Consider the following 20,781-nt stretch of genomic DNA (forward strand, 5'->3'; position numbering starts at 1 on the left):
TATTAATTGGAAACTAATTAATACACCATAAATTATTTTATTCAATAAGGCTTTGTAATTTTAATTTGTTTCAGAAAATCTTCCAGATTGACACAGAAACGAGAATGAAATATCACCTCTCAAGTGAGAATTCAAAAGGCTGATGTAAATGAGGAGAAGAATTTCAAGCTAGTAAATCTCGGGTGATTAACTTCAAGAAGCAAGCCTATAACAAGGTGAGACTCTGAGGATGACAGTATACTAATGAATTCATCGGGTTATCACGAATCATCTTTGATCTAAAATTAACATTTTATATGTACTATGCAAAAGCTCATTTTATTAGAATATTTATAAGCACTAGGATATTTACATATTAAGTTATGTTTTTAGGATCCTCCTGGGATTGCCATATGTTCAATAAATAGACCTGCTTGGTTCTCTCTCTCTCTTTCACTCTCAATCTCTCTGTCTCTCTCTTTCACTCTCTGTATCTCTATCTCTGAAAAAGCAGCTGGTCTTTCTCCTGTAAAACTGCTCTCAGTTCACACCAAGAGTTGCTGATCAACACATTTAATGATGCATTTGACTTTATTTCACAGAACACTGATTATGTGATGACTTTGGATAGTGTTGCCATCAGTGTAAGCAGTTAAAAACCAAAAATAAGTTAATATGCTCTGTTAATTATTTATAATGTTTGATAGATCTGATCAAACATTTTATGTCAGTTTTAGTACTAGAATAGGGTAGTTATAGTAATTCTATGTAAAATAAATATTCTAATATCCCAGTAATTAAATAGTAAATGATTTTTGGTAAACCTCACCTAAAAAGTCATCTTATATACCAATTTATTCTCAGAAAGATGATTTTTTAATTTTTTCCAAGGCCATTAATTTCAGGAGTCCATTTTCATATAAAGTGTAGTTTTAAATAAATTCATTTTTACTCATAATTTAAATTGTTTATAGTCAGTAACAGGATATTCAACTGTAATTAATATGAATAGTCATAGTGTACTTTTTGTGATATTGAAATAACTGATTTTCTGCTTGAATATAGAGCAGCCAGGGAGGTTTTTATGTTACTTTCAGAATAAAAAAGTGAATGTTATTGTTGTAAATATGGCAACTTGAATATGTCACAGTGATTCAATTAAACTCCCAAGTACAGCATTTTTTCTTAAGCCGTGATGTATCAGTGAATGTCTTACATCCCTTTAGAATGTAAAAGAAAAAAAAATAAAATCTTCTCCCATTATAAAGAGAAAATTCGACCAGGTGCTTTGGCTCGTGCCTGTAATCCCAGCACTTTGGGAGGCTGAGACAGGCAGATCATTTGAGGTCAAGAGTTCGCGACCAGCCTGGCCAACAGAGTGAAACTCCGTCTCTACCAAAAATATAAAAATTGGCTGGGTGTAATGGCGTGCACCTGTAGTCCCAGCTAACTGGGAGGATGAGGCAGGAGAATCCCTTGAACCAGAGAGGCAGAGGTGGCAGTAAGCCAAGATCGTGCCACTGCACTCCAGCCTAGGCGACAGAGCCAGACTCCATCTCAAACAAAAATAAGTAAAATAAATAAATAAATAAACAAACAAATAAAGAGGAAATTTATTTTAAAGGCTTTACTTCCAACAATATTGCTCGGTGTTAGAATTTTAGCCAGTGAGTACCACACACTGGTATTTAATAGGATAATTCAATATTTAAAGAAATAAAGACTTCTAGAATCTTCATTCTTTCTTATAACTCTTACATCAAGACAGAAAAACTAAAATTTATTATGTGGTATCATTCTATGTAGTACTAAAAGTCACTGCGGCATTTTTGTGGTCTTCAGAGTTATAGCTCATGGATAACAGTAATATGGAGTAATATGTACAAATGTCTAGTTAAACAGAAAAGCTAATACATGTATCTTCTTTTTTTTCCCTGAATTTCACCATAAAGCACAGAGTATTGAAGGACACAATAGCTGATGAGAAATATCAACACAGTTTTTGAAGGATAAAACTAGAAGAAAGAATCTATAACTCATCTAGAAGAGCAGAAAAAGATGAAATATGAATTCTGGCTACCATGGATGCCTTATGAATCAAGACAATTCACCCTGAAGAACTCCAGACAGGAGCAGGAATTATAGGGTTCCAGTACTTCAGGAGGCAGGATGAGGTAGAACTGAAACAGGTAAATCCACATAAAGATAAATAAAAAGGAAAAGTGATATGGATGGGAGACAGGGAATCACTGGCTGAAGACAGCAGTTCCCTGGCAAAAGCCCCACCCTCAAGCCTGAAGACACAAAGCCCTAAATGAGGACAGACATTCCTGTTTTTGTGCACAAAAAGTTGCCTTTTGGCCCAATATGCCCCCTATCCTGTATCCATAAAAACCCCAAACCCCAGGGTCCAGAAGCAGACTAGCATGAGACAAGCAGACGAATGGCAGAATAACACAGCAGAGAAAGAGAGAAGAGGAGGAACGTCTGGACATCAAAAGGAGTTTGGGTTGCTGTGGTTGAAGAGGGGTTTGGATGCTGGACAGCCTAGATCATCTTTCCACTTCATCCTACCCTTCCAGCTCCCCATCGATCCCACTGAGGGCCACCTCTACCACTCAATAAAACCTTGCACTTATCCTTCAAGCCCGTGTGTGACCAGAGTCTTCAGGGATGCTGGACAAGAACTTTGGATACAGAAAGCTGTCACACTCGCCCTCTGCCCCTGCAAAAAGTCAGAGGGTTCATTGAGCTGGTTAACACTTAAAGTCCTCTGTGGATGGTGAGGCTAAGAGCATTGTAACATTGGGGTTGCAGGCACACACCCCTAGACACTACCACAGGGCAGAAGCACAAAATCTCATCCCGGCCTCTGCACCTGGCCGCTGTTATAATGTTGAGGCCAAGATACTTTTAATATTCAGAGTGAAGAGAATATTGTGTACTTAGCATATGATATTCTACTAAGTAGAAACATCTCCTTTTAGGTCTTTTATTACTTATATTTAAAAAATTATATATCTCTAAAATTATATATTTATAATTATTATATATTTAAAATTATTCAATATTAAATCTAAAACATTAAATGTATAGATCATATGTAAAAAGTAAAGTTAAAAGTCACATCAATATATTGATGACATCAAAATTTAACAAGAGAATACCTTACCTTCTAAACCACCTATACGCCCTTTATGTGATGGCAGCCAATAACAACCAACGTATCAAATATTGTGTCTAGCCCTCTTTTTTAAATTTTATACATCTCTTTCTATATCTCTGTCTCTCTTTAATGCACACACAAAAATTAATAATTTGTTTCATATGTTTGTAATTCTAAATGGAATTACATTTTCTATTTACTTCTGCAACTTGATTTTTTGCTGAACATTATGTATGTGAAATTCATACCTATTGTTATATAATGTTTAATTCCAGTTTATCTTCATTACTGTAGAGTATATTATTCTTTCGCATTTTAGAATAACCAACAGTATTCATTCAAGTATTCTTGTATGTATCTCTTGCTACACATGTACAAGAAGAAAAGACCCTATTCACATGTACAGAAAAGCATTTTTAAATCTGTGAGTCACAACACTTCAGTATCATAAAGGTATTTCAGAGAGTTATGCCCTCTATTTGTGAGTGTAATGGGATAGATCAGAACTGTAGAAGTGGAAAGTATGTCATAACTATTCTCATCATCGAGGTTACAGCCGATACTCTTACAACAAAAGACAGGTTAAGAAGAGGAAAGTATAACAGATGTATTTAATAAAATTTTATGTGACACAGAGACCAGAATGAAGACCCAAAGACTTAGGGAAAAATGTCTATTGTTATGCTTAGGTTCAATAAAGAATGGACAGCCATGTAGAAATGTGTCAAAAAGGGAGTGATCTAAGGTCATAGACTGATTGGCTAAACACAGCAAGGCCTGTCTGTTCAGATTCTTCCTGGTCTTTCTATGTGGTATTCCTTCCTCCTGGGAATAGGGCAAGAACCCTTTTGGAATGAGGGTTCTATGATACGATCAGACAAAGTAGGTCAGAGAATTTCTTTATGGCCGGCTTCTACACAAAAAAGTGAAGGAAATTTAGAGTAATATTTTTGGCTTGTATGACCAGCCTTTGGGAAGAGGAATTCCAGATTTTATGGCCTGCCTCAAGAGAGAAAACAAAGTAGGAGAATGAAGGCCAAGAAAGGTCAGAAGTAGACTTTGTTTCTGAGGTCTTTCCAATATCCTTCAGCTCAAAGTACTCAGCATGCCAAAGTGCCATACTTTGGGGTAATGTTTTCTCAGCCACAACAGAAAGAAACAGGAAGAATTAAACAGAATGCATTAGTTTCATTGTTCATCTCAAATCGATGGGGTAAATATTGTTTCATTTAACTTTTGTTTATATACATATAAATATTATAAGAAATGATTTTATTATTATTTTGCTTACATGTGCATGGACACAAATATTTAAAAATATGTATTTATAATGTCACAGTATCAAATATCTTTGTTATTGTAAGTCACCATTAAATTTTGAAAAATTCTGCTCTAGTGCATATGTCCAGTGGTTGAATTGCAGAATAACCTATTATAATTATTTTTAGTTTACTAGAAAAGGCCACATTGTGGTCCAAACTAGTGACAACAACTTCTACCTTTATACCAAGGGTGTTTAAAATTCTAGTTGTCTTCAAATCCTGACAACGTTTGTTACTCTCAAACTTTCAAATTTTATCGAATAGTGAAAATTGTTATTAGTTATTTTATTTTTATTTCATGTATTTCCAATGATGATCAAAAGCATCTTTTTATCTGCCTATTGGGTATTCAAGATTCCTCTTGAATTAATAACCTACTCATTTTTTTCTTATTCTTATCCAAATTAGGTTGTTTAGGTTTTTCTTATTTGTAGACATCCTATTTATATTATGAGTACTATCACTGTTTCAGTTTTATTTCTAATATCATTTATATTTAGATTGTTTATTCACTTTTATACTGTGTTCAGATAAGCAGACTGTCCTTGGTTTTAATATAGTTTTAAGTATTTTTGTTGCTGATAGAGTAAATTCACAGGTGGATTGGGAAAATTCTATCTTTATATCAGGAGGCATTTATGACGTGCCCTTTAAAGTCTGAACCTCCCCTGGTGATTTCTCAACTTCTGAGGGCTATTTACTTTTTACTATTTTATTAATTTTTTTGTTATTTTTAAAATATGGAGTTAAAATGCAATTAAGGTCAATTTATAGTGTATAATGAAAATTTCTATATACTCAGTCACTCTTGAGCCCTGAAAAGTTCTTTTTCATATCAGTCCTTGTTTAGTATCTCATCAATTGACTTTGAACCCCTTTTCCTATTTTAGAAGCAGAATTTGCTAAATATAATCTTATGTTTCCTTGAGAACCAAGAATCTTGCAGTGTCAGATTGATGTTTGTTCACAGTAATGTTCTTCTAAGCATCCTTAGGATGTGCTTCATGTGCTTTCAGGTGAACTGGAGATCAAATGGGCCACATACGATATCAAAACTAGCTGGGCCACTTAACTAGCTAGGTGGCCTGGGGCAAGATTCTGCCAGTCTGTTTTTGAACCTTAGTGTCATCATCTGTAAAACGAAACTAATTGTTACTTTTCTAAAAGTGGAGATAAGTGTAAAGCCCTTAGCATCATACCTGCCACATAAGGAACACTAAACAAATAACAGCTATTCTTCTCATTTTCAAGCAAGACGAAATATATATCGATCCCAGGACATAACCTGTCCTGACTGGGCATTGCCCTTGGCCACCAGGAACTTCAGCTCTAATATTTTACAGATGATTTTCAATTGACATGTAGCGTAGCTTAACTAAGTGACCAGAACAACATGAAAACTTCACAGAGACATTTTGCATTGGGCTTTTCTGAATATTTCTGAAGGCAATATTTATTATAAAACTCTTGGTGGTTGAATTCAAACATAGAAAGCACTTCTCTTTCAATAAGGATGCTGGGAGCTTGCACCTTGAGCTCCCTTGGATTTCCCAATTATTTTCTATACTTTATTTCTCTCTGGTTATACATTAAGCCTTATGTAAGGATGCTCTGTACAACTTGTGTGACCTTTAAAATATTCAAACTTACAAAATTTATGGCAATGAGATGGGATATTTTAAACTATTCCTGACAATATAATGTAAATAACAATGTCTAAGACACGGTTTGAGAGAAATAAAAGTGAGGGAAAGAGAAATCATTGTCTTCAGGTTGACTTACTGGCCATTTCTGGACTTAAGTTGCACAAGTACTGCATCCACTGACAGGCAGAAAATTATGAGACCAAAAATTCATGGATCTAGATTTGGATGAACATCTAAATGTGTTACATTACATAAATATATATGGGAGTGTGTGTGTGTATGTATATGTGTGTGTGTGTGTAAATATATGTATGTCTTAAAAAAATAAGTCCATGAACAACTCCATGTTGTGTGTGTGTGAGCGTGTGTGTGACTGGGTTTGAGTGTGGTTGTGTTTGTCATTTTTTTGGTATTGATTTTTAAAGTATGTTCTGGTACAACTGACGCTGACAGATAAGCAGCCAGAGGCTGCTAGAGCTGCAAAATTACTTCCTGTATAATATTAAGACTTCCACTAATTCTATGATTCTCACCCGGTAATGATTGATGCTCTTATAATAAAGGACGGACTCTAATTGTTTGAGTTCCTTATGTGACTTTATTCTTAGAGAGAAACGAGATCTGTAGGAAGCTGCTATAAACTTCAGACCCCTGAATGGAGTGAAATATAATATGAGAAATTTCAGGATTATACCGAGAAAGAGAGCAATAAGAAAAAAAAGGTGAAAAATCTGAAGACAGTTTAACTCTGTGGAAGTCTTCATAAGCTCAATTCAAATATTTTAAAAAGGAGGAAATAGATGGAATAGCTACTAAAATTTTCACAGATCACTATAAGAAATTAGATTGTCTAGCTCCTCTACCAACTACTTTATCTGGAAAAGAACAATGAAAAATTCACTTAATTTATCCAATACTTAATATTATTTTTTTAAAAAAAATGATTATTAGAATTATAGTCTATAATCCTGGAAGAATCAGTGCCAGTTAACACAGAGGATTAGGACTCTGCATGACAAAAGTGTTAATGTCTCTTAGTAAATCCCAGTAGGAGACTCAAGGTAATTTACTCAAGGTTGGGTAAAACGGCCTGGGTCTGGTAAAGAAATTTATTAGGATTGCTGGTCATTGATTGTCTTAGTCCATTTTGTGGTACTATAACAAAATATCACAGATTGAGTAATTTATAAAGAACAGAAACTTATTCTCTCACAGTGGAGTCTGAAAAGTCCAAGATCAAGGCACCAGTATCTAGCGTGTGTCTTCTCACTACGTTCTCACAGTAGGATATGGTGATGCAATTATAAGAGATTTGCAGGTGAAAGCAAGGTTCAAGTAGAAATTTATGAACAAAAGTTTTTTATTGTTGTTGCCTCCTAATTGCCAGAATGTATTATTGGAATATATGTTTTGTCTGAATGGGAAAGTTTTCACTTACCCAAAATACAGGAAAAGGAAAGTTATACAAATCTGTTTTTCACTTGTTTTAATTGGGCAATACATAGTGAATCATTCAGAATCATCTAAATGTATGCAAGTGATTAATTTAAAACAATATAGGATTCATAAGGAATATAAATATTTAAATTAACAAAAGGTCTGTTTTATACATAAGCATATGAGAACCCTAAAATCACTTGTTTAATAATTCATTATGGACCATAGATAAAGGATTAATTCTGAAAGTCAACTGGTACAATGACTCCACCAAAAGCATCAGCTATACCCTATATGGTAGAAATTCAAGACATGCCACAAAATGATTAAGATTTTCATACCTTTATTGGTTTGGCACTTGCCTTCTTTTTCAACTCTAGTTAGAAGAGAAAGCCAATTTGCATTTACTTGGGATGGGCTTCAACATGCATTCACTGTGTTCCTACAAGAATATTTAATTTCTCCTGTTAATTAATTACCACAACCTGGTGAAAATAAATACATATAGATTTGACTCAGTGGGAAAGTACTGTTATTTGTTATATAATGTTGATAACTTAATCTGAAGACCAAGTCATAATTACAAATGCTTATCAATTATGTGACCACCAGAGTAAAGCTAATTAACCCAGATATGGTAAAGCTCAGAAAAAAATGATAAAATTTCTTGTCATCACTTGAGCAAGGGTCATAAAGACATTACTCAGACAACCAAAGTTAAGTTACTCTCTAGGTCAGCTCCAAAATCAATCAAGGGGTACACTAATTGATTGGATTAATTAGTTTTTCATGCCACATTTTGAAATATTGCTAGCACCTATTCACAAAATTAAAACAGTCAAATTTGATTTTTTTTTTCTAAAAGCAAGCTTACTTAGAGCTTCAAAAACACACAACCCAACATTAACACTTCCCATGCTCAAATAATTTTGGAAGTGTCTGAAACATATGGCCACCACATAAAAACTTGTTACTCTTATCCAGTGGAAACCACTGGGATTTGGGATAAGTATGTTGTTGTCACTTCGAAGTATATGTCATTTAAAAAACGTTTGACAACTTGTTATTGGGGTTTTGTAGTAACTATTCCTATTACAGAAGAATAAAAATTGCTTTAAGACCAAAATACCCATTGTATTAAAATATGTACTGTGATCCAACTCATCAGAGTATTGCGTGTCTTAGTGCATGGAGAGGATACATATATATATATATATTTTTTTCAGAAGGGTAACTGCTGAGGTAAAAAAATATATATATACATGGAAAGTAGAAACTAATATCAGTTCAGAGCCAACGTGATAACACATATACTTGAGTCTGATAGTTCCAGTGTCAATGAGGGATTCCCACAAGAAGCTTTCTGCCATACTTAAATTGTAGATTACTACAGCCCAAATGATATTGCACTGGGAAATTCAACATTTGTGGATATAAATTATATGTCCAATTTGTAACTATGAAATAAACATTCTATGGTAACAAAATGTTTTGTAGTTGGCTGCAAATGGAAGCCCATTAAACCTAAATAAGGATTTACCTGAGAGAGAGTAAGTATGATTTAAATACAAGGCTCATGATGAAATCTAGTCAGTACAACCATGTAGTATAAATGGTCATATGGCTGTGCCCCACAAGGCACTGAGATTTCAGATTTAACTAAAACTTGACCCTTGATTTACACTATGGCCTATGACAACATTTAATATATAGGTAATGACTGCTTTTGTTAGGAAGCTCTACAAAATACTATTGTAATCCAAAATGACTTCTTTCATAGTAATTTTATTTTCATAATGTAATATTTAGTGTAATCCTAGTGTAATTGGTAAGAATAATTTGACTTATTTACCCATACCTCATTTCATGATGCAAAAATAATATTTGACAGTTTTCCACTAGCATTTTGTTCTGTAAATATTGTAATAGATGCATGAGAAGAAATTATCACAAGCAATTTCAATTAAAAAGTGTTGCTAGATCATCAGATGGTTGACTTTATAGGATAGAGTTAATTTACAAATGAACTGATAAATTCTATCTTTATCTTGGGAGATGCCAAGGTATATGGTTTTGGCTGTTGGCCAGGGTAAGGTCAGTGGAATTCAGAACATGTTACTTAAAGTACAAAGTCTACCTGACTACTGCCAGAGTTCATTTGTTCATTGATAGTTTTGAAGGGCATAACAGATTAAGTAGCCTGATATGACTAGAAAACCAGCAATTAGACTAGGAACATCTGTCTCAGGATCTCCCAAAGTTAAGATGCATGACACAGATGGTGATTTACATTAGAAACAAGACATGTCTATATGTACACAAAAGGACTGTGGAAATTTTATTCCTGAAAGACTTTCAGAATCCTTGTGCTTGCCTATGCTGTATCTTTGGCTGTACCATATATTAGCCTTTAAATAAAAGCTTTATTTATTTATTTGAGATGGAGTCTCGCTCTGTTGCCCAGGCTGGAGTGCAGTGGCCAGATCTTGGCTCACCGCAACCTTTGCCTCCCAGGTTCAAGCAATTCTCCCGCCTCAGCCTCCCGAGTAGCTGGGACTACAGGCGTGCGCCACCATGCCCGGCTAATTTTTATATTTTAAGTAGAGATGGGGGTTTCACTCTGTTGGCCAGGCTGGTCTCGAACTCCTGACCTTATGATCCACCCGCCTCAGCCTCCCAAAGTTCTGGGATTACAGACGTGAGCCACCATGCCCAGCCAAAAGCTTTACAAGGTATGATTTGTGCATTCTTGTGAGTTCTTTTAATATCTAAACTTGTAAAATATTCTCAGTTCTTATTTTAATCAAAACTGTAGCCCCAAGCATTAGTGGTTTTGGTTGGGAAACATTTTAAAATATCTATTAAAAGGGTTAATAAATCCTTTCTGGAAGTATGCAATTGCAATAGACATCAGTCTTCATAAAGCCACTTTCTCTCTTCCTAGGACAATTTTTTAAGATCATAGCCAGGCCACTTGAGAACTTTCAGTGTTATTTCTCTCACATATAAATTTTCTTTGGGAGAGAAACAATCAGGAACAGATTCAACTTCAAAGATAACAGTGGAGGGTAACTGTGGTAGGCCAATGGCCCACCAAAGACATCTATGTCATAAACGCCAATAAATTTGTTAGCTCACATAACAAATATAACTTTGCAGATGAAATTAACGTTAAGATCCTTGAGATTCATGGAGAGATTATTCTCTGCTGTGCAGGTGGGACCAGTGTAAGAAAATAAAAGATCCTTATAAGAAAGAGTCAAAAGTGTCAAAGTGAGGAAAAGGAGATGTGCCAATGAACCAAGAGGTTGGAGTAAATTACTTCGAAGAAAAAGAAAGGTAGTCATAAACCAAGAAATTTTGGCAACTTTTAGAAGCTAGAAAAGGCAAGGGAATCAATTCTTCCCTGAAGCCTCCCAAATAAATTCAATACTACAGATACCTTGATTTGGTCCCTTCAGATTCATTCTGGAAGTCTTACCTCCAGGACTGTAAGATAATAGATATACTATTCTAAGTCACTAAATCTGTGTAAATTTGCAACAGAAGCAAAAGAAAATCAATACAGTAATCAATCTGGTTCATTATCAAATTCTATGCTATTGATTTTTCTTTTTTATTTTTCGTGAATTTCCAGGAAGAGATTTGTTCACAATTTAAAACTGTATCACCACATTGAAAATGTTGGTGTCTTCCCCACATAATCATCAGAATAGAATCACAAAACAAAACAAATGTTTTCATTAATAGAGGGTCTGCAGAGAGAAGAAGTGGCTGAGATAGAAGGCCAAATCTGAAGGTAATTCAAGATTCCTGCCACTGAAAGTTTTTCATTATTCTAAGAAAGAAATTATGGAAAACAGGAGATTTTATGAATGACAATATGGCACTGATACAACCCAGAAACAGTGTTTTGGTGTTAAGGGCATTTGTGGACAGATGGGACTGACTTCTTTTTTTGAGAGTCAACATTTTATTGGATGATGTTTATTTTTTGTTTATTTAATAGATTTTATATTTTAAGGTAGGAGAGGGCAATTTTTCCTGTGGTATTCCTTTCTCTTACAATTTTGGCAATGGGTTTTTTTCTAGTTTAGAAATAGTCATTTCCTTAACCATGGTTTAGCTAATTGCTCAATCTTAAAAGTTATTAATTTGGTATGCATTTTTTTCTTGGTCAAAATATCTTTGATGTGCCCAGCGAGCTCTTGTAATTCAGGAAAGGGAGGAAGTCTGCCATTTTATCTTTTGTTTCTAACAGAAGGTTTAAAATCATCCACAAGGAAAGTAGATATGGTTTTTATGGTATTTTTACATTCATTCAGAGCAGCATATTTCCAGAAGGTGCAGTTAAGTCATCTTTGAAATGAATGCTTTTGAGTCTGTTTATTAGACTTAATGTTTGATCATTCAGTTTGAGAGAAAGACATCAGACATCACACATAACTGCTAAGATGAATTTTCTTATTCTTGGACTCATTTGGTATCCATTTACGGTCAAATTTCAACAATATACTTGATAGTATTTTGAAAATCAATCCTTCCTGCTCTTTTCTAACCAAGTTTTCACATCGCCAGGACCTACAAGGATATAAACTAATTGATGGAGGTTAGGGAATCTAAAGTAAGAGTTGATAAAGCAACTCTAAATCCTTCAGTGAACTTTTAGCCTTTCCTTATAACAACTAAATTATGCAAATGTGATATTAAACAAGATTTTAAGTTAAAACAAAACAGAGAATTTGGTCATTATTATTAACTACACTATAAGATATTATTTTAATATCCAAGGAATGGGGTATGCTCAGAACAGGCCAGTGCATGAAAGAGAAGAGGGGATGGTTCAGATGCTACAGACAGAGAAGAGAGAGCAGAGAGGAAAGGGGGAAGTTGAAGTATGTAGAAGTGGGACACCCATATAGAGTTGGATCAGCACAGGGAGAGAAGAAATTTATTAACTATTTCTGAAATCATCCCAAACTGAACATTTTTGCTAAGTCTTTATGAAGACATCATTTATTTCTCTTTTCCTGACCTTGGTATTAACTTCTTAATTGGCTTGGTTTCATTGCTCAGGGATGTTATACAGGAAATGAGGGGTAGGGACAAGAATATCAGTGCCTAATTCCTTGTATTCTGTGTGTTCTTTTCATTTGAATATTAGCAATTACTAGTGTTTCAATAAATCTCAGCAATGTGGTGCCAATTGAACTAAATAATCAAAAATTTGACAAGATTCTACCAAGGAAAATTTAGAACTTCAGTGGCCATTATCGATAATTTAGGGTAGATTATATAACCACCCTATGCTCCATTAGACTAAAGATTTCAAAGATTTAAACATTTAATGATCAATGTATTTGAATTGTGATTAAGATACCATTGATCAGTAGGAAAATACAAAAATTATTTATCCTAGGACCACAGGAGTAAAATTAATGTAAATGTGAAAAATCTAACACCAAACTTAAGTTTTCACAATTTTTTAAAATATTTGGTGCTTCTATTTTAGGATTTCTCCAGAGAAAGAGTATGAAACATAGAAGAAAATATCTCACATTATGTTAGCATATTTCTTAAATCAAAGTTTAGTATGCAAGTTATAACTTTCAGTCTATTAAGAAGGTGTATGCTTAGATGACTTTTCATTATTTTAAAAACTCAAACACACTGTAAAGGAATAAAGACTTATTAAACCTATTAAAGTATTCATGTTTCCTCAAAAAACAAGAAATATTTTCATAAAATATTATTTAAAACACTTTCCCCTTTTTAACATAGTGTGAATATAGCATTACAAAAATATGAAGTACTTAAGAATGATACTCTGCAATCCCCATATTATCAATAAACTCTATACACTTTTTAATTTTCATTAAACTCAGGAAGTTGAAGATTAATAAGGAAGAAAACTAAGTTTCTTTGTTCAGAATCTTTACTACATAGTGAATGTCCAAGATTTAATTCACAATTAAAATCTAAACACCATATTAAGAAGCAGATGGAATTTTAAGTATATGGAGGCTTTGAACCCATCAGAGTTAGGTATGAAAATCTGTTCTCACACATAGAATTTCCATGATATTGCACATGTTATATTATCTACTCTGTTTCCTTATTTTTAAAACGAGAATGGCAATAAATAACACATGGATCCAATGGGAAAATAAAGTGAAATATAAAATACGAAACATCTAATGAAAAAATTGAAAAACTGTTGAAAGTTTTAAAAATATCTTCATTCTTTTCAAAAACATGAAGTAATTCTGCCCTTAACAGTTTAGCTACTTATAAACATAAATGCTATATAAGTTTAATATAACATTTTATTTAATAGAATTACTTTTTTTTTCCACAGTAACTTTGTTTTTATCCTTCATATGAGAAAGGGCGTTCTTAGTATTTTCACCCTTATGGCTGTATGTTTGTTTTCATCTTTTTCCATCCATAGATCCTGTTCCTAATAATATAAGCCATCATTGATAACTTTAGTAAGTTCAGATGTGATTTTTGCCTGAGACATGTGGTTGCCTCTTCAATCTCCTCCAGGATGTTTTTTCACATAAGGTGGTGTCTGAGTTACGATCAAAATCTTGTTTAAGTCTTGGTCATCAATTTCATAATCTGAATCATTATCAGACCAATCAGTTAACGTGTTTTTTCATCCTATTTGTTCAGTCTCTTCATCAAACAAAAATCAAGTTCTTCTTGTTCTGTTTCTTCTGAAGAACATAGCTGATTTAATGACCCCTCAGGCACAGACACTGATTCCCTCAGTTTCACTGGGGCTGGCTGATGTCTCTTTTTTACTTCTATCCAAGGTTCTAAGTCCAAGTCAGGCAAACTGGCAAATCTCTAGACATTGCTTGAAGCATACTTGTTTCACTATTTTTCTTTGGGGTCAATGGGCTTCCAATTCTTGGAGAATTTGGGGCAGACTCTGTGAGAAAAAGGCTTGGCCTGGTACAAACTCTGGACAATCAATCAGTTGAGAGAAGTCTGTTCGTTGCACGTTGGGTGGAGGAGGGCCTGGAATTGGCCATTTTTCTGGTTCTATATTTTTTCTCATTTTCTCATTCACGATTTCTACTTCTGTGCTATCTTTCAGTGCCTCTGAGATAAGGTTTGTAGTGAGAGCCTGAACACGTTGGAAACCAGCAATCAGGAAAATAGGAAAGGAACCTTGTTCACCTCTCTTTCCTCGAAGAAAGTAGTCTCGTTCCAAATTTTCTGCGTTGAAGTAATATTCAATTTGACGCTTAATACACTCTTTAAGCAATGCTTCTTCCACAGGATACACCTGTACTCCTGTGCCATCATCATAGTAATACATTATACTGGTATTAAGTTCTGTTTGAAATGGCTGAACAGTCCTTTCACCATGTTCTTTATAACCATATAAATAATCAAAGTTCAACTAAGGATTTGCTCCGCCTCGTCCTCTTCCCCGTCCTCGGCCTCTACCTTGGCCTCTAAAGGAAACTCGGATATTACCTCCCTCACTTCTCACACTGGAAACTTGATATTGATCATCTCTTTTTTCTCTATCTCGCCTCCAATTTCATGTATCATTTCTCCTATTGTTATGTGTTGGTTTACTTGCTTCAGGTTGACATCTCGAGCTGTTCCAGGATCCAGGTCTTTCTTCACTCTCTGGTCTTACATCATCTGAGTGTTACCCACATGTGCTTATTAGCTCTCTTTTGTTGATTACTTGACTAAGCCTCAACCTCACTGACATTTTCACGAGGACCATTTAATTTTGTTTCCCGGTTTTGTTTGCTCTTTTACTTCTCTTTTCAACCTTCTCTTCTCTTTTCTTTTCTGTCTTGTGGCTTTTTATTTCCTTGGCTGAGGACACTCTGTTCTCTAGTGTTCACTAATTCACTTGGTGTTCGCCAGTTCTCCATATTGTTGAAATCACTAGCCTTGTTGGATTTCTTTTTCTTGAGTTTTCCTGCTTTTATAATTTTGAGGGAACCGAACTCTGCCTCCAGGGTTTCCAGCGCTGACTGTGGCCGACCTGTTGTGGTTGGGGACAGGTGCTGTGAAGGCTTTTTGTTCCAGGGATTTCCCTTAGGCGGCAGCGGCGACGGCTGCCGCTTTTCCTTAGGGCCAGCTGCCGCCTCCTCCATGGCATCCTAGGCCGACAGATCCCGCAGCAACGGCGGCACTGGCGACCGTGGCGACCGCGGCTCCCCGCTGAAGGGGCCCCCAGGCCCATGAGCCTTGTGCGCCAGATGCAGCGCCAGGGGCCTCACGGGGACAGCCGCCTAGGGCACGCTGCATGCAGGCACCACCGGGGGGGACGGCTCTCCCCGCACCCCCACGCTGGTGGTGGCCTCGGCCTTCTCCTCCCTCCCTGCCTTTTTGCCCTCACGTTCCGCCAGGGGCTGATGCTTGGCCGGCGGTTCACCTTGGCCAACAGCGGCTCCCTCTCAGCAGTCACCGCGGGCGGATCCTCCTGAGAATGAGCAGCGGACACCTGGGCGTGAGCAAATATCGTCCCTCTGCCCCAGCCGCCCCAGTCGGGGTGGCCCCGAGGCCAGGGAGCCCGACTGCTCGTCTCTCCGCCGGAGCACTGACCAGCTCCTGCTGGGGGCAGAGAACGCAAGAGAGACAGCCGCCGTCGCCAACACCGCCAGCCTAGGCCGCCCAGCCCCCGGCGTGCTGCCCCCTCCCAGAACCGAACGGAGGGCCAACCGCCCGCTGGGCCCATCCTCTCAGGAGCGCACGCCCAGAGCCAGACACCACACGCTGGGAGCCCCAACCAGTAGCCCCGAGCCCTCACCTGGCGCGGGCAACAGCTGAGACGTAGCAGGCTGGGGCCAAGGACCTTTACCGGAGTTGGGGGGGCGCGAATACCTAGAACAGGTAACTGCCGGCAGGGGCATGGACGACGCCGAGGAAGGGTGGCCCCAGAGGATTGGGTGGAGCCTCCCTGAGGAGCTTGATATGGCTACTCACCGGTTGCTGCCCTCACAAGGCCTCCCGCAGGAGTTGACAGATTCGCCGGCCCAGGTGCCCGCCGGCCCCGCCCAGCCGAGGGCTGACCCCCTCCCAGCAGCCCTCCCAGGGCGAGGAAGAACAAAGGGGATGACTCCCAACTCCTGGCAGAGGCCACCCCTACTGCCGGCTCAGGGGTGGAGCGCACACCAGGCCTCTGTGGCTGGCTGCTGGCTCCTACCCTGCCCACAAGGCAACAGCAGCCAGGGGCCTGGGCAGTCCATGCACATGGCACCTGGAGAACCAGGCGCTCACTTTGCCCTTAGGTCCTAAAGCCAGGTTTCACCTAGCCTAAGGGAGGGGACACGGAGTCAACCCCTGACCTGGGGGGCTGCCAAGTGAATTGTGCTCCCCACCAGCCCCAACCCCCACCCTCACCCCCCACCCCCATCCCCCTCCCCACCCCCAAACTCCACCTTCATCCCCCCCCCAGCCCACCCCTGCCACTTGGCCCCCTGGAAACACTCTTTTTGAAGAATCTGTGCAGGGACATTTGGGAGCCCATTGAGGCCTGTAATGAAAAATGATATCCTGCAATAAAAACTAGAAAGAAGCTCTCTGTGAACATGCTTTGGGATGTGTGGATTCATTTCACAGAGATAAACCCTTCTTTTGTTTCAGCAACTTGGAAATACTGTTTTGCAGAATCTCCAAAGGTACGTTTGGGAGCCTGTGAGTCCTATAGTAAAAAACCGAATACCCAGTGACAAAACTGGAAAGAAGCTATCTGTGCGAAAGCTTTGCGATGTGTGGATTCAACTCACAGAGTTCAACTTTCTTTTGATTCAGCTAGTTGGAAACACTCTCTGTAGAATCTGCACAGGGATATTTGGGGGCCCATTGAGACCTATAGTGAAAAACCGATATTCCACAATAAAAACGATAAAGAATCTATCTCTTAAAATGCTGTGCAATGTGTAGATTCATCTCACGGAGTTGAAACTTTCTTTTGATTCATCAGGTTGAAAACACTCTTTCTGCAGAATCTGTGCAAGGACATTTGGAAGCCCCTTTAGTCCTATAGTGAAAACAGACATCCCGCGATAAAAACTAGAAAGAAGCTATCTGTGAAAACACTTTGTAATGTATGGACTTATCTCACAGACTTAAATCTTTCTTTTGATTCAGCAGGTTGGAAACACTCTTACTGTAGAATCTGCACAGGGACATTGGGAGCCAGTTGAGGCCTATGGTAAAAAAACCAAATATCCCACTATAAAAAATAGAAAGAAGCTACGGGTGAAAATGCTTTGCGATATGTGGATTCATCTCACAGAGTTATTCTTATCTTTCAATTCAGTAAGTTGGAAACACTCTTTCTGTAGAATCTGTGCAAGGACATTTGGGAACCCATTGAGTCCTACAGTGAAAACAGCTATCTGTGAAAAAGCTTTGCGATGTGTGGACTCATCCCAAAGAGTTAAAACTTTTTTTTGATTCAGCAGGTTGGAAACAGTTTCTTTAGAATCTGCGCAGGGATATTTGGGAGCCCATTGAGGCCTATAGTGAAAACAAGATATCCCACTATAAAAACTAGGAAGAAGTTATCTGTGAAAACGCTTTTCGATATGTGGATTCATCTCACAGAGTTAAACCTTTCTTTTGATTCAGCAGGCTGAAAACACTCTTTCTGTAGAATCTGCGCAGGGACATTATGGAGCTCATTGAGGCCTATATTAAAACCCAATATCTTGCAATAAAAACAAGAAAGAAGCTATCTCTGAAAATGCTGTGAGATGTGTGGCTTCATCTCACAGAGTTAAACCTATCTTTTGATTCACCAGGTTGGAAACATCCTTTCTGTAGAATCTGCACAAGGGCATTTGTGAGCTCATTGAGTCCTACGGTGAAAACAGATATCCCTCAATAAAAACTAGAAAGAAGCTATCTGTGAAAATGCTTTGCAATGTCTGGATTAATCTCACAGAGTTAAACCTTTATTTTGTTTCAGCAGGTTGAAATACTCTTTCTGTAGAATCTGTGCAGGGACATTAGGAGCCCATAGAGGCCTATAGTGAAAAACCAATATCCCACAATAAAAAGGGGAAAGAAACTATCAGTGAAAATGCTTTGCGGCAATGGGTGGATTCATCTCACAGATTTAATCCTTTCTTTTGATTAAGCAGGTTGGAAACACTCTTTCTGTGGAATCTGCACAGGGATATTTTGAAGCCCATTGAGGCCTATAAAGAAAAATCATATCCTGCGAGAAAAATTTAATCAGGGTATCTGTGAAAATGCTTTGTGGCATGTGGATTCATCTCACAGAGTTAAACCCTTCTGTTGATTCAGCAGGTTGGAGCCACTCTTTAGAATCTGTGCAGTGACATTTGGGAGTCAACAGAGGCCTATAGTGAAAAACTGATATCTCAGCATAAAAACGAGAAAGAAGTTATAAGTAAAAATGCTTTGTGATGTGTGGATCCCTCTTAAAGAGTTAAACCTTTTTTTGATTCAGAAGGTTGGAAACATTCTTTCTGTATGATCTGTGCAGGGATATTTGGCAACTCATTGAGTCATATAGTGAAAACAGATATCCCATGATAAAAACTAGAAAGAAGCTATTTGTGAAAAAGCTTCACAATGTGAGGATTCATCTCAGAGAGATAAAACTTTCTTTTGATTCAGCAGGTTGGAAACACTCTTTCTTTAGAATCTTCACAGGGACATTTGGGAGCCCTTTGGGGACTATTGTGTAAAATGAATATCCCGCAATAAAAACTAGAAATAAACTATCTGTTTAAAAGCTTTGCAATGTGTGGATTCATCTTACAGACTTAAACATCTCTTTTGATTCATCAGCTTGCAAAACTCTTTCTGTAGAATCTGCACAGGACAGGGCCATTGAGGCCTATAGTGAAAAACTGCTATCCCACGATAAAAACTAGAAAGAAGTTATCCGTGAAAACTCTTTGCAATGTGTGGATTAATCTCACACAGTTAAACTTTACTTTTAATTCAGCAGGTTCAAAACACTATTTAGAACCTGCACAGTGATATTTGGGAGTCAATTGAGGACTATCGGGGGAAATTCAGCCAGATACCGGGCAAAATTCACCCCCAATATTTCACGTAGTTTCTTTTCTATTTTCCCTAAATCAGCCAGTTTGAGAAATAAAGGGACAGAGTACAAAAGAGAGAAATTTTAAAGCTGGGCATCTGGGGGAGACATCACATGTCGGTAGGTTCCGTGATGCCCCACAAGTTTTTATTGGGGATTTTCAAAAGGGGAGGGAGTGTATGAATAGGGTGTGGGTCACAGAGATCACATACTTCACAAGGTAATAGAATATCACAAGGTAAATGGAGGCAGGGCAAGACCACAAGACCGGAGTGAAATTAAAATTGCTAATGAAGTTTTGGGCACCATTGTCATTAATAACATCTTATCAGGAGACAGGGTTTGAGAGCAACCGGTCTGACCAAAATTTATTGGATGGGAATTTCTTCATCCTAATAAGCCTGGGAGTGCTGTGGGAGACTGGGGCTTATTTCATCCCTACAGCTTGACCATAGAAGAGGGCCACACCTAAGGGGGCCATTTTAGAGGCCCACCCTCAGGGGCACATTCTCTTTCTCAGGGATGTTCCTTGCTGAGAAAAAGAATTCAGTGATATTTCTCCCATTTGCTTTTGAAAGAAGAGAAATATGTCTCTGTTCCACCTGGCTCACTGGCAGTCAGAGTTTAAGGTTATCTCTCTTGTTCCCTGAACATTGCTGTTGTCCTGTTTTTTTTTTTTCAAGGTGCCCAGGTTTCATATTGTTCAAACACATATGCTCTACAATTTGTGCAGTTAACGCAATCATCAGAGGGCCCTGAGGCAACATACATCCTCCTCAGCTTATGAGATGACAGGATTAAGAGATTAAAGTAAAGACAGGCATAGGAAATCACAAGGGTATTGACTGGGGAAGTGATGTGTCCATGAAATCTTCACAATTTATGTTTAGAGATTACAGTAAAGACAGGCATAAGAAATTATAAAAATATTAATTTGGGAAACTAATAAATGTCTGTGAAATCTTCCCAATCCACATTCTTCTGCCATGGCTTCAGCCGGTCCCTCTGTTTGAGGTCCCTGACTTCCCACAACAGAGGACTGTAGTGAAAAACCAATATCCTGTGATAAAAATGAGAAAAGCTATCTATGAAAAGGCTTTATGATGTGTGGATTCATCTCACAGAGTTAAACCATTTTTTTGATTCAGCAGGTTGGAATCACTC

General features: G+C 37.6%; 2 long non-coding RNA genes and 1 pseudogene across 2 annotated transcripts in view; 1 reads left to right on the plus strand and 2 right to left on the minus strand.

Annotated features, from left to right (window-relative positions):
* The window catches only part of LOC129058972 (uncharacterized), a 24,412-nt gene extending 21,788 nt beyond the window's left edge, over nucleotides 1-2,624 (plus strand). The window contains exons 2-3 of the long non-coding RNA XR_008524493.2: nucleotides 75-215; nucleotides 1,932-2,624. This is a non-coding gene — a long non-coding RNA (uncharacterized LOC129058972). The remainder of the gene's footprint in view (nucleotides 1-74; nucleotides 216-1,931) is intronic.
* The window catches only part of LOC129058973 (uncharacterized), an 18,343-nt gene extending 2,101 nt beyond the window's left edge, over nucleotides 1-16,242 (minus strand). The window contains exons 1-3 of the long non-coding RNA XR_008524494.1: nucleotides 15,967-16,242; nucleotides 7,892-7,992; nucleotides 6,647-6,764 (exon numbers count right to left, since the gene is read on the minus strand). This is a non-coding gene — a long non-coding RNA (uncharacterized LOC129058973). The remainder of the gene's footprint in view (nucleotides 1-6,646; nucleotides 6,765-7,891; nucleotides 7,993-15,966) is intronic.
* Nucleotides 13,831-15,973, minus strand: LOC100442996 (la-related protein 1B-like; annotated as a pseudogene).
* Nucleotides 16,243-20,781: the final 4,539 nt, after the last annotated feature.

This window comes from Pongo abelii, chromosome 3, assembly GCF_028885655.2.
Source record: "Pongo abelii isolate AG06213 chromosome 3, NHGRI_mPonAbe1-v2.0_pri, whole genome shotgun sequence".
NCBI classification, from domain to species: domain Eukaryota; kingdom Metazoa; phylum Chordata; class Mammalia; order Primates; family Hominidae; genus Pongo; species Pongo abelii.